General features: G+C 44.9%; 1 pseudogene; it reads right to left on the bottom strand.

The window, feature by feature from the left end:
- Window positions 1-8,703: 8,703 nt before the first annotated feature.
- Window positions 8,704-9,346, bottom strand: LOC142456397 (large ribosomal subunit protein eL18-like; annotated as a pseudogene).
- Between the last annotated feature and the right edge of the window lie 5,647 nt (window positions 9,347-14,993).

The following is a 14,993-nucleotide window of genomic DNA, read 5'->3' as shown; positions in this document are numbered from 1 at the left end:
GTCAGGAACTATACAAGTCAATTTTGCCTCACTCGTCGACTCTTTCCCATCTAACTCAGTTCAAACAGATGTTTGCCATGGATGTAAGTGAAACACACACCACATTGTGGCTGCAAGGAGGCGGGGAAGCACAGTCTTTAGCTTGCCAGTCTTTTTACTACTGGACGTTCCACTAGAAGCAGGCTGCACTGAGTAGTAAGTGAGCTAATTTGACTGATCTGTAACACTATATCACCTTTGCTGTTCAGTCATATTGTGTCTTCTTTTCTATATTTATGCATCGAAAAGTGAATATCGATCATTGTTAAACCCCATTTCTTATATTTGTCTTCGTATCCCTACTTCTCATTGTTAGGATAGGACAGGGTATCCTACAGGAGCAAAATAATCTTGAAATTCTGTGGTAAACACAATGAAGCTTTATTTAGAACCTAGCATGACATGTGTACCCTATGTGAGCCAGAGCCCTGTGCTACAAAGCCCCTCAGGAGCCTGGGCTGATACAGGTATCACTGTGCAGAAAGCTGCTAGTCATGGCGTCAGGACAGAACATGTACATCAGAATCACACGTGATTTCCATGTCTTCACCAGAACGAAACGCATGTCAGTTCCACTCACAACTCATTGTCTAGAACCAGCCACCTGGTCATACTGCCATGTAGGGCAATGCTCGGGGAGAAAAATTCATTCCTATCAGACTCACCAAAAACAAAATTCACTGTCATTGAGTCAATTCCAACCCATAGCAACCTAGTAGGACAGAGTAGACGGGTCCTACAGCATCCCAAAGCTGTACCCTTCATTGGAGCAGAGTGTCACATCTTTCTTCCATGGAGGAGCTGGTGCTTCCAACTGCTGGCCTTTCAGTTGGTGACTAATTTCTTAGTCACTGCACTTCTCATAGATGCTGAAAATCTAGAAATTACTTCCAGTCCCCTTTGTAACTAAGATGCGTGTATGTTGCAAGTTTGGTTAGTCAAGTACACTTACTCAGAATGCCTTGTCAAGTCCTAGTGGTAAAAGGAGACGAGGGCACCAGAGAATCCATGTTGCCAGCATCAGCAGGGGCAGGCAACTGAGATTTTTAGGGATAGTCATGACAGTGTTCATCCCCCAACTTAGTAACCTAGTGGGTGGCAGCCACCAGGCCATCACAACAACAATGGTACAATCCTTCCCAAAGTGGTTTGGAGTTGTGGTGCTGGCTCTAGTTTGACAGCTCAACTTTTTTTCTTTCTTCTTCCTAAGTTTCAAACTTGATTCTCCAGTCTTCCTGGCAAGACTACCCAATAACTTTTCAAAACTTTATTTTTCACCTTCAATTAACCAGGGTTGGTTTCTGTTGCTTGCACTTAAGAACCTTGACTAATATATGAGGAACCTTAAAAACATCTGTGGAAACTTCCAGGGTCTTAGAGATCCAGGTGGTGGGGGTAGTACTTACATATTGGGCTGTTAACTGGAAGGTCAGCAGTTTGAAACCACCAGCCAGCTCCATGGAAGAAAGACAGGGCTTTCTACTCCTGTAAAGAGTTATGATCTCAGAAACTCACAGGGCAAGTCTACCTTGTCCTATAGGGTTGCTATGAGTCAGCGTTGACTCAAGGGTGGTGGGTTGAGTTTGGTTTTGGTCCATTGTCTCTTCATTTTATTTTTCCACAAACTTTTGGAAGCCCCCTCATACATTCTGCTAGTATGTGCACACATATAAGAAAATAATGCGCACATGGAAATGTGCACACATATAAGGGAATAAAAGAGCCAATCAGACCAAACATGGTCCAAGATGGTTGAAAACTGTTTCTTGTCTGATTTCAAAGTGAGGATAATAGGAGCCTTCCAGGAGGCGTTAAAGATTTATGGAAAATGGAATGAAAAGATACTGAGTTTTCCATGACCCCTTTGAAGCCCCTTAGAGTGTCTTGAGAGTGATTGAATTTTGGCCATACGTTGGCTTTATCCTGGATGAGGAAGGAATTGAGAACACCTAGGAAGTCCACTCCAGCTGGAGGGTGACCTGCTTACAGCGTACTTCTCCTGTCTATGCCCTGGACATCTGGGTTCCTGTAAAGATATGAGGACATTAGGATGGGAGGCTCAAATCGGAAGACCAGATTTTCTACTTAATAGTATGAGCCCAGGTGGCCTAGTGGGTTACTCAGTGGGCCGCTAACAGCAAGGTCAGCCATTCAAACTACCAGCTACTCCATAGGAGAAAGATGGGGCTTTCTTATACCGTAAAAATTTACAGTCTAAGGAATCTCACAGGGGAAATTCTACTCTGTCCTCCGAGGTCATTATGAGTCAGGATCAACTCAAGGGTACTGAAGTGTTTGTTGTTGTTGTTATTGTGTGTGTTTTACTGTGGGATAAGGTAGAAAGACAGCTAACAAATATTTATTAAATGGCTAAATGAGATACAGATGCATAGATGGATCAGTATATGAAATAACTTTGAAAAAAATCTGGAAAGTTGGACAAAGAAGTTCAGACTTTATCTATAGGGAGTTGAAACTCTCTGAGAAGGAGAATTAATGTTTTTTTGTGTTTGTATGTACTTTATAAAAATAACAATCTTATAAAAGTGATAGATTAGATGAGAGAGACCCTGAATGCAACTAAGGTAGTTATTACAACCAACTATTATGAAGAAATGAGATCCTGGTTGATGGAGGTTAAAATGGAAATAAGCTGTAAGATTTGAGAAATGCTGCTGGGGAAATAAATTTTAGAAACTTGTAGTCAGAGTTCTATTGATGTAAGCAAAACAAAGGGTTTATTAATATGGACATGGCATCTCATAGCACCCAGAACGGTAGAATTGGTACTAAAGCAGATATTAGAGTTAGAGATCACTAGCTCTCCTCTTGACTTCTTTCTTCTCATCTTTCATTTCTCCCTTGCATTTAAAAGTTGGTCTTCTCTGCATTCCTATGTCCCAGGTTGGAAAAACAAGGCCACTGGCAGCTCCTGAATTTGTATCCCTCTTTCTCTCCATGGAATGAAGTTTGCTTGGCCTAGTTCAGGTCAATGCTTACCTCTGAATCTGCCAAGCATGTCACATGCGCAGGGAAGGCAGGGTAGGAAGTCTATCCTCTGTGGATCTGGGAAAGGCATGTGTGAGGCACATCAATATAGTGAGTACGCATACCCTCCAAACTGGCTGCCATTGCATGTGGATTGGCCAGGTGAGTTGGCAAATGAGAGGTAAAAATCAATGATGACACAGAGGTCTTTGAGTGACAGAGAATGTAGTATCTTTTCTCCGGATGGGAGTTAAGAAACTTATAACTGATTGTGTTGTAAATATTTTGACTGTAGAACAGTGGGGGCTAGCGTACAAGCAGTTGAGAATGAACATCACTGCATAACAATGTGGCTTCATGCATGACCTAAAGATCTGAAGCTGTAAATAGGGGCATGGCCAGTTTGGGGGCAATCTGGCCTCTGTCATGGTAGAAAAAGAATAAAGCTCAGGGACCTCCCAGGGCCTCCGGAGAGTAGAGTGAACCATTTTGGTGTCAGATCACAGATCTGAGTGCCCAGATCAGACTCAAATGCGGGAAAGGCAGGATGGACCAGCAGCTACTTGCCTCACTACCTCTCGGCTTTGATATCTTTATCTTTGGAGAAAGAGTATTAGCTCTATCAGTCAGAGTTTCCCAGATAAGCAGAACGTGCACAGTAAATCTGCCAAAGCCAGACCTGTGTAAAGATATGAGAGGAGAAAATGAAAATATTTTCCACTAAAACAGGTGTTAGGAAAGCACCCTCTCAAAGATCATGTCAATGGTTATCTGAAGTACAACACTGTGTCGGGATCATACCCATACACCTACAAGGAAGACCAATTAATAGGACTATTATTCAAATTTACCCACCAACCTCTAACGCTAAAAATGAAGAAATAGAAGACATTTACCCACTTCTGCAATCAATACTCTCAAGATGCATTAGAATTTGCCGGTGATTGGAATGTGAAAGTTGGAAACAAAGAAGAAGGAACAGTAATTGGTTAAAGAAATGGCACAGGAGATCTCACGATTGAATATTGCAAAATATTGGAAACCTACAATTTATTCATTGGAAGTATACTTTTCAACAACACACCCAGTCACTGGATGGGATACATAGGAATCAGATGGCCTGTGCATTGTGGAAAGAGACAATGAAGAAGCTCAATATCATCTCTTAACACTTGCGCAGGGACCAGTTCTGGAAGAGACTACCAAATGCTCAAGTTAAAACAAATCCAAAAGAACCACAATGTGATCTTAAGTAGATTCTGCCTTAATTTAGAGATCATCTCAAGAGTAGATTTGACATTTTGAATACTAATGATGGAAGACCAGATGAGTTCTGGGATGATATCAAGAACCTCATCCATGAAGAAGATAAAGGCCATTAAAAAGTCCAGAGAAGGAAGAGAACAAAGTGGTTTTCAGCAAAGACCATTGCTGATGTCACATGGACCCTGGCTGGAAGCAGGGCGACCAGCAAGAGGGTTACTCAGGTGTTACTGACAGGCAAAGGCAATGCCTGTGTGGATCATAACAAACCATGGATCACACGGCAAACGAATGCACATCCCGACACTTACGTGTTCTCGTGTGTGGCCCAGACACAGACAAACAGGAAGTTGAACAAGCAGAATAAGGAACTAAAGGAATCCTTGACTCTGTGGGAGAAAGATGATCCTGTCTGTGCCCATGAGGGTTCACATTGTGGAAAGATGATCCTGTCTGTGCCCATGAGGGTTCACATTGTGGAAAGATGATCCTGTCTGTGCCCATGAGGGTTCACATTGTGGAAAGATGATCCTGTCTGTGCCCATGAGGGTTCACATTGTGGAAAGATGATCCTGTCTGTGCCCATGAGGATTCACATTGTGGAAAGATGATCCTGTCTGTGCCCATGAGGGTTCACATTGTGGAAAGATGATCCTGTCTGTGCCCATGAGGGTTCACATTGTGGAAAGATGATCCTGTCTGTGCCAATGAGGGTTCACATTGTGGAAAGATGATCCTGTCTGTGCCCATGAGGGTTCACATTGTGGAAAGATGATCCTGTCTGTGCCCATGAGGGTTCACATTGTGGAAAGATGATCCTGTCTGTGCCCATGAGGGTTCACATTGTGGAAAGATGATCCTGTCTGTGCCCATGAGGGTTCACATTGTGGAAAGATGATCCTGTCTGTGCCCATGAGGGTTCACATTGTGGAAAGATGATCCTGTCTGTGCCCATGAGGGTTCACATTGTGGAAAGATGATCCTGTCTGTGCCCATGAGGGTTCACATTGTGGAAAGATGATCCTGTCTGTGCCCATGAGGGTTCACATTGTGGAAAGATGATCCTGTCTGTGCCCATGAGGGTTCACATTGTGGAAAGATGATCCTGTCTGTGCCCATGAGGGTTCACATTGTGGAAAGATGATCCTGTCTGTGCCCATGAGGGTTCACATTGTGGAAAGATGATCCTGTCTGTGCCCATGAGGGTTTACATTGTGGAAAGATAATCCTGTCTGTGCCCATGAGGGTTCACATTGTGGAAAGATGATCCTGTCTGTGCCCATGAGGGTTCACATTGTGGAAAGATGATCCTGTCTGTGCCCATGAGGGTTCACATTGTGGAAAGATGATCCTGTCTGTGCCCATGAGGGTTCACATTGTGGAAAGATGATCCTGTCTGTGCCCATGAGGGTTCACATTGTGGAAAGATGATCCTGTCTGTGCCCATGAGGGTTCACATTGTGGAAAGATGATCCTGTCTGTGCCCATGAGGGTTCACATTGTGGAAAGATGATCCTGTCTGTGCCCATGAGGGTTCACATTGTGGAAAGATGATCCTGTCTGTGCCCATGAGGGTTTACATTGTGGAAAGATGATCCTGTCTGTGCCCATGAGGGTTCACATTGTGGAAAGATGATCCTGTCTGTGCCCATGAGGGTTCACATTGTGGAAAGATGATCCTGTCTGTGCCCATGAGGGTTCACATTGTGGAAAGATGATCCTGTCTGTGCCCATGAGGGTTCACATTGTGGAAAGATGATCCTGTCTGTGCCCATGAGGGTTTACATTGTGGAAAGATGATCCTGTCTCTGCCCATGAGGGTTCACATTGTGGAAAGATGATCCTGTCTGTGCCCATGAGGGTTCACATTGTGGAAAGATGATCCTGTCTGTGCCCATGAGGGTTCACATTGTGGAAAGATGATCCTGTCTGTGCCCATGAGGGTTCACATTGTGGAAAGATGATCCTGTCTGTGCCCATGAGGGTTTACATTGTGGAAAGATGATCCTGTCTGTGCCCATGAGGGTTCACATTGTGGAAAGATGATCCTGTCTGTGCCCATGAGGGTTCACATTGTGGAAAGATGATCCTGTCTGTGCCCATGAGAGTTCACATTGTGGAAAGATGATCCTGTCTGTGCCCATGAGGGTTCACATTGTGGAAAGATGATCCTGTCTGTGCCCATGAGGGTTCACATTGTGGAAAGATGATCCTGTCTGTGCCCATGAGGGTTCACATTGTGGAAAGATGATCCTGTCTGTGCCCATGAGGGTTCACATTGTGGAAAGATGATCCTGTCTGTGCCCATGAGGGTTCACATTGTGGAAAGATGATCCTGTCTGTGCCCATGAGGGTTCACATTGTGGAAAGATGATCCTGTCTGTGCCCATGAGGGTTTACATTGTGGAAAGATGATCCTGTCTGTGCCCATGAGGGTTCACATTGTGGAAAGATGATCCTGTCTGTGCCCATGAGGGTTCACATTGTGGAAAGATGATCCTGTCTGTGCCCATGAGGGTTCACATTGTGGAAAGATGATCCTGTCTGTGCCCATGAGGGTTCACATTGTGGAAAGATGATCCTGTCTGTGCCCATGAGGGTTTACATTGTGGAAAGATGATCCTGTCTGTGCCCATGAGGGTTCACATTGTGGAAAGATGATCCTGTCTGTGCCCATGAGGGTTCACATTGTGGAAAGATGATCCTGTCTGTGCCCATGAGGGTTCACATTGTGGAAAGATGATCCTGTCTGTGCCCATGAGGGTTCACATTGTGGAAAGATGATCCTGTCTGTGCCCATGAGGGTTCACATTGTGGAAAGATGATCCTGTCTGTGCCCATGAGGGTTCACATTGTGGAAAGATGATCCTGTCTGTGCCCATGAGGGTTTACATTGTGGAAAGATGATCCTGTCTGTGCCCATGAGGGTTCACATTGTGGAAAGATGATCCTGTCTGTGCCCATGAGGGTTCACATTGTGGAAAGATGATCCTGTCTGTGCCCATGAGGGTTCACATTGTGGAAAGATGATCCTGTCTGTGCCCATGAGGGTTCACATTGTGGAAAGATGATCCTGTCTGTGCCCATGAGGGTTCACATTGTGGAAAGATGATCCTGTCTGTGCCCATGAGGGTTCACATTGTGGAAAGATGATCCTGTCTGTGCCCATGAGGGTTCACATTGTGGAAAGATGATCCTGTCTGTGCCCATGAGGGTTTACATTGTGGAAAGATGATCCTGTCTGTGCCCATGAGGGTTTACATTGTGGAAAGATGATCCTGTCTGTGCCCATGAGGGTTTACATTGTGGAAAGATGATCCTGTCAGTGCCCATGAGGGTTTACATTGTGGAAAGATGATCCTGTCTGTGCCCATGAGGGTTTACATTGTGGAAAGATGATCCTGTCTGTGCCCATGAGGGTTTACATTGTGGAAAGATGATCCTGTCTGTGCCCATGAGGGTTTACATTGTGGAAAGCCAAAGGGACCGTTTCACTCTGCCCTACCGATCAGTCTGTGAGTTGGAATGAAGTCCTTGACTGTGGGGAGTAGGTGGATATGATTCAGAAACAGAAAGTGTGTCGGGGTGTGTCCTTTCACATACTTAGGCCACCTTTATGCTAAGCAGATAATCCAAGAAGGTGGATTATATGAAGTAGAACATGATGTCAGGACTGGAGGAACACTCTTTAACAATCTACAACATGCAGATGACGCAACTTTACATGTTGAAAGTGAAGAGGACTTGAAGGATCGACTGATCGAGATCAAAGGCTACAGGCTTTCATGTGAAGATTACACCTTAACATAGAGAAAGCCCAAATCCTCTCAACTGGACTGAGAAACATTACAGTAAAGAGAGAAAAGGAAGAATTTCATTTTACTTGGATGCTCATTAGAGTAGCAATGAAAACAAATCAAAGGGTTAATTTCCAGTCACCTCTTATGTGGGTCCAAGCTGGACAATGACAAAGGAAGGTCAAAGAAGAATAGATCCCTTTGAATTATGGTGTTAGCAAAGAATCTTGACTATACCATAGGCTACGAGATGAAAAACATCAGTCTTGGAAGAATTCAGCTAGAAGTCTCCTTGGAGCCAGGGTGGCGAGACTCCATCTCATGTATTTGGACTTGTTATTGGAAGAGGTCAGTCACTGGAGTAGGACATCATGCTTGGGAAAGCAGAATCTCCCCATAGAAGAACCTCAGTGACATGGATTGACACAGTGGCTGCCAACGGGGTCAAACAAAGCAATTATTGTGAGAATGGTACAGTATCCAGAACCATTCTGTTGCCCATTGGATTGCTTTGTCTATGTACTAGCTTGACAATACTAGCTTGGGTCATGCTGACTCCAAGCAACCCTTTAGGATAGCGTAGAACTGTTCCCGTGAATTTCCAAGGCCGTCACTCTTTTTTTTTGAACATTCAAAACGTTTTAATAGCAGGACCGGATCTGGGGTTAGTTTTTGTAGCCTCGGCTGGCACGTCGACCTCTGGCCCGCTCGAACTTCCGGCCCTTGGAGCGAACATAGGGTTTGGTGTGACTGTGGGGGGGTCCCTGGCGCCTTGCCGAAATGCCTGTATACCTCGCGGCCCTTGCTGGACCAGACAGCAGGACAGTGCCACAGCCCTTGGGAGAGTCCAGGGCCAGCTGGTCAAAGGTGAGAATCTTGCCCCCGGCCTTGAGGATGCGGCTGCGGGCCCGGCTGCTCACTCGCAGGGCACACACCTTCAACTTGGGCACCTCTTGCACCCGCACGTCATCCGTTATGGTTCCCAGGACCACAGCGGTCTTGTTTTCTCGGCCAGGAAGCTTCATCTTCCGGATCATCCGAGAGAGCGACAGGGGCGGCCGGTTGGTGCGACTCATGAACAGTCTCTTCAGCACAACCTGGTTGAAGGTGGAGTTGGTCCGTCGGGCCAGAAACCTGTATAGCTTGACCAGGAGGCGCAGGTAGATGTCCTGGCTCTTGGGTTCCTTGCGACGAACCTTTCGGTCCTTGTTGTGGCGGATGTCAACTCCCATGATGGCACCTCCTGCTCAGCCGGGTCCGGAAAGCAAGGCTGTCACTCTTTATGGGAGTATAAAGCCCTGTCTTTCTCCCGAGGAGCAGCTGGTGTTTTCAAAATGATGACCTTGCAGTTAGCAGCCCAACATGTAACCAGGTCTCCTGCATGTACACACACATATTTGCATACATGCATATGTATACACATACACCTGCACATAGGTTTCACTCATTGTCATTGAATCAATTCTGACTCAGATCAACACTGTAGAACAGAGTAGAACTCCCCCCACCCCACCCCCATGGGCTTCTAAGACTGTTAATTCTTTTTTTAAAAATCATTTTATTGGGAGCTCATACAACTCTTATCACAATCCATCCATCCATCCATTATGTCAAGCACATTTGTACATTTATTGCCATCATCATTCTCAAAACATTTGCTTTCTACTTGAGTCCTTAGAATCAGCTCCTCATTTTCCCCTTATTATTTTGTCATGTCTTACACTGTCCAATGTCTCCCTTCATCCACTTCTCTGTTGTCTGCCCCCCAGGGAGGGGGTTATATGCAGATTCCCTTGTAATCGGTTCCCCCTTTCTACCCCACTTTCCCTCCACCCTCCCGTTATTGCCACTCTCACCACTGGTCCTGAGGGATTCATCTGTCTTGGATTCCCTATGTTTCCGATTCCTATCTATTCCAATGTACATCTTCTGGTCAAGCCAGATTTCTTAGGTAGAATTGGGATTATGCTAGTGGAGGGGTGTGGGGGAGGAAGCATTTAAGAACTAGAGGAAAGTTGTATGCTTCATCGTTGCTATCCTGCACCCTTACTGGCTCATCTCCTCCCTGAGACTCTTCTGTAAGGGGATGTCCAATTGGCTACAGAAGGGCTTTGAGTCCCTACTCCTGACTCCCCCTCATTCACAATGATATGATTCTTTTGTTCTTTGATGCCCGATACCCAATCCCATCAAGACCTCATGATCACACAGACTGGTGTGCTTCTTCCATGTGGGCTATTTGCGTCTCAGCTAGATGACCGCTTGTTTATCATCAAGCCTTTAAGACCCCAGAAGCTATATCTTTTGATAGCCGATCACTATCAGCTTTCTTCACCACATTTGCTTCTGTACCCACTTTGTCTTCGAGAAGGTGAGCATGTTGAAATGCCAGTTTAATAGAATAAAGTATTCTTGCATTGAGGGAGTATTTGAGTTGGAGGCTCAATAACCATCTGCTAACTTAATACTAAGCCTATAAATATATGCATATAGATCTATTTCTCCATCATCATATAGATATATTTACATGCCTGTTTTTAGACGTCTGTAAATAGCCTTTGCCTCCTAGTTCTTTTCTCTATTTCCTTTTACTTTCCTCTTGTCTCACTATCATGCTTAGCCTTCATTTGGGTTTCAGCAATTCCTCTTGGTTACATTGTCCTCGATCAAGCCCTATCAGGCCTCCTACACCCTCCTCACCATCAATTTTAGATCACTTGTTCCCTTGTCCCCGAGATTGTTAACACCACTGACTGTTAATTCTTCACGGGAGTAGAACGCTTCATCTTTCTCTCAAGGACCAGCTGGTACTGCTAACTGAAGACATGGTGATTAGCAGCCCAACAAGTAGCCGCTGTGCCACCAGAAGGTCCTTTTAAAAGTGTGTGTAACATTTCCATGACCTTTTAACTCCATCTGTCTGTGAACTTTTTGAAGCTCACTTATGGATGTGTGAGTAGAGAGATAAATATTGACTTTGTGTATGTGTGTGTGTGTGTGTGATTGGCACGCTCAGCATGAGCTTCTGTGTCCATCTATGCTCCTGGGAAGACTCCTCTGGAGTCTGAGACATCCCATTACGACTCCCACTTGGCTTTTGTACTTCATGCCTTCTCCTCTGTGCCAGATGAACAGATAGGACCTCACTTTTGCTTAGTTTTGTGGTCATTAACTCAATCACTTAATCCTTAAAGAAAATATTTTCCTCCAATAAATAAAATCAGAATTACCCATGAGACTTAACTAAGCTCTTTCTGGGAGCTTTGGTCAAGGCCTGCTCTGCAAAAGGGAGGCAGCTGGGGGAGAGCTGAATGAGGAGTGAGTACTGATAGTCACAATGATACTGATGACTGAGCTTTCATTGCTGGCCGCCCGAAGAGGATCACAGGTGGGCAATGGCTAAGTGTTCAGCTGCTAACAGAAAGGTTAGTTTTCACAGACATCAGGCACTCCGTGAAAGAAAAACAAGGCAGTCTGCTACTATGAAGATTGCCACACATCGAAACCCAATAGGGCCATGCTGCCCTGTCCAGTAAGGTTGCTAGGAGTTGGAATCAACTGGAAAACTATGGATCTGGCTATCCTACGAGATGGCACAGTGGTTACATGCTCAAGTACTAACTGAAACATGATGTTACACTGCTATAGAAAATAGGAATGGAAAATAATATTTGTATGTATCTAACCTTCAACAGATAGCTACACATCATGGAAAACAAAAACTACAGTAAATCATGCCCACCGACATAAAAATTGATTCTGACTCAGTAACCCCATGCAGGGTTTCTGAGACTGTAAATCTTTAAAGGAACAGACAGCTTTCTCCTTGGGAGCAGCTAGTGGGCTTGAACTGCTGACCCAGTAGTTAGCAGCCCAAGGCTTATTCCACAGCACGACCAGCTTATAAATCATGTCAGAAATTTCTAAAATACATAAGAACAGAACACTCCTGTGATCGTCTTACCTGGCATTCACAACAGCTTCGGAAACCTGAGGGGCAGGTTCCTTTTGTGTTTCAGGCGCTTCTCCGGACACCAAGCTGACCTAGGGACAATTAGGTAAATGACTTTCCCAAGGCCATTCTCGCCAAGTAGATCACATTGGGGCAGCAGAAGCTAGAACACAGCCCTGCTTTTGCTTAGACGGGATCTTTTTTCTGGGATTCCAAGTAATAGCAACCTTACAGGATAGGGCAGAATGGCCCTATTGGGTTTCAAGGTTGGCTGCTCTAACCTACTAATTGCCCAGCAAGTGAAATAAGATGCAGTCTCCTCCCCCAGGGAGCAGTTCTGCTCTGCTCCTGCAGGGGCAGTATGAGTTAGAATTGACTCACTGGCTGGAGCCAATGTTGTTGGATGCGAACCAAAGGGTTGGCAATGGACAAAACTAACCCCCAAAGCACCGTCACCAAGTTGACTCTGACTCGTCCTTATAGCGACCTTATAGGACGGAGTAGACTGCTCTGCGGGATTTTCAGACAAATGGTTAAAGGGATCTAAGGGTAATCTGACGTGTGATTGTCAAAGAAGTAGAAAGAAAATGTGTTGAAAATGATGATGGCAACAAGTGTACAAATGTGCTTGACACAATGGATGGATGTATGGATTGCAATAAGAGTTGCACGAGCCCCCAATAAAATGATTAAGAAAAAACAACAGTTGTACATGCCCCCAATAAAATGATTTTTTTAAAAAGAAGTAGAGTGGTCTGCAGACCATCTGAATTTAAGGGTCCCTGGATCTTTAATGGGTGAGAGGCACACGGCTTCAAAATTAATAATGTAGTCAAAGCCTTTTAATTCATGTAATTGGGTTACCCGTGAAGGGCAATACAAGCACCTGGCTTTCCGCCTTCTAAGGGTTAGAAAACAACAGAGGGAAGAAGCTTATCAGTGCATTGGTTCTGGGGTTTTCCTAACCAGGGGCCCTTCTCCATCCTGTACAAGGAGAATGAATGAATGAATGAATGAATGAATGACAGAGAGAGAGAGGAAGGGAGGGAAGGGGATAGGAGAGAGAGAGAGAGAGAGAGAGAGAGAGAGAGAGAGAGAGAGAGAGAGAGAGAGAGAGAAAAGGAGAGGAGAGGAGAGGAGAGGAGAGGAGAGGAGAGGAGAGGAGAGGAGAGGAGAGGAGAGAGAAGATAAACCAGCAGATAAGACTGCAGGAGGAGATGGGAAATACAGAAAAGCTAATTGGCCCTGACACAAAGAGACGCACACATCCCTGCTGACTACAGAGTTAGGAGTGGAAATCAAGCTTCCTTGATTTTCAAAAGTCACAGTCTTGGAACGGGCATGAGGAACAGAGATGGAGGCATCTTTAATATAGCACTTCAGAAGGGCTTTGATGTGTGGCACAGTAAACTTGTCAAGCGTTTACTGAGACAGAAGTTCAACAAGCCAGGGAGCCAGGCAGTGTTATTATTAAGGGAGGAACGGAAGAGAAAAGCTGTAAATTGCACATTGGACGACCAGCAAGGGATTGACAAGATTTACATTGAGGACTATTTGTCTCTGAAGGCGAGCTTTTCCTACCATATTTCTCTGCATCAGAAGAGGGGTCGGGATAGAGCAGGGTGGGGGTGGGGGTGGGAGACCAATGTGTGGAGAGGTAGAAGCTGCAGTGAATCTGGCTCTGCCAGGCAAGGACAGGTTGTTATGAAGTACTCTACCATGCCCCCTATGGAACTCTGAAGCAAAGAGGAAATCAAACAAACAAACAACAACAAAACTCTCAAAAAAACAAACTCATTGCCATTGAGTCTATTCTGACTCAAGAGTGACTCTGTCGGCCAACAGAGTACTGCCCCTGTGGGTTTTCGAGGCTATAACTCATGACTGGAGTAGAAAGCCTCATCTGTAACCTGAAAAGCCACCTATGGTTTTGTACTGCTGACTTTTCAGTTAGCAACCCTGAGTGCTGTCGGTACACCCCAGCGCTTCTCATAAAGAAGAAAGCAGAGGGAAAACAGGCCAGCCAAATGGATGACCAGCCAATGGTTCCAGCCCAAACATTTTGTCTTCTTGCCTGTCATAAGCTGGTTTATAGCTCTGTTCCCAAAGCATTTGTCAAATGCTTGTTGTGCGAGGTGTTTGCCTGCCAGCGGGAATACAATATATAGCCCATCAGTGTTTCCCCTATGAGGGCAGATAGGAGGGCTGGACACCTGTTAGCTCAGCTCTGACTGGGAAGAGCTGAAACAGAGGGTAAGAGAAGAGAAGGGAAGAGAGGTTCTCTTTTCAGGGTGGGAGATGATCTTGTGGCTTGAAGTATATCCCTCCAAATATATATATATTGTAATCCTAACTTCGTCCCTGTGGATGTAATGTACTTATTTTCAATCCTCCTCTTTTCCGTCCCTTTGTCCTGTGGTGGTGGCTGTGTTGCTGTGATGCTGGAAGCGATGTCCCTGGTATTTCAAGTACTAGCAGAGTCACCTAAAGTGAGCTGGTTTCAGTAGAGCTTCCAGACTAACAATAGGCTATTAATAAGCACCTCTGAGGAATAGCAAGAGAACATTGTCAGATACATAAGGCTTCGTGAATAGTAGCAGAATATTGTCAGATATAGCTCCTGAAGCTGAGTCCCTTAGGTCAGCAGGCATCCAAAATATGACTGAGAAAGAATTACCTTTTCTTTCTTTTAAAAATCATTTTATTGGGGGCTCATACAACTCTTATCACAACCCATATATACATCAATTGTGTCAAGCACATTTGTACATTCGTTGTCCTCATCATTCTCAAAACACTCGCTCTCCACTTAAGCCCCTGGCATCAGCTCCTCAGTTTCTCCCCCTTCCTCCCGCTCCCCCTCACTCATGAACCCTTGATAATTTATAAATTATTATTTTGTCATATCTTACACTTACCTTTTCAAAGTACAGTCAAGCCTAATGACATGGGTG

Source organism: Tenrec ecaudatus, chromosome 9 (assembly GCF_050624435.1).
Source record: "Tenrec ecaudatus isolate mTenEca1 chromosome 9, mTenEca1.hap1, whole genome shotgun sequence".
NCBI classification, from domain to species: Eukaryota; Metazoa; Chordata; class Mammalia; order Afrosoricida; family Tenrecidae; genus Tenrec; species Tenrec ecaudatus.
This window is presented reverse-complemented; position numbering and strand designations above follow the sequence as displayed.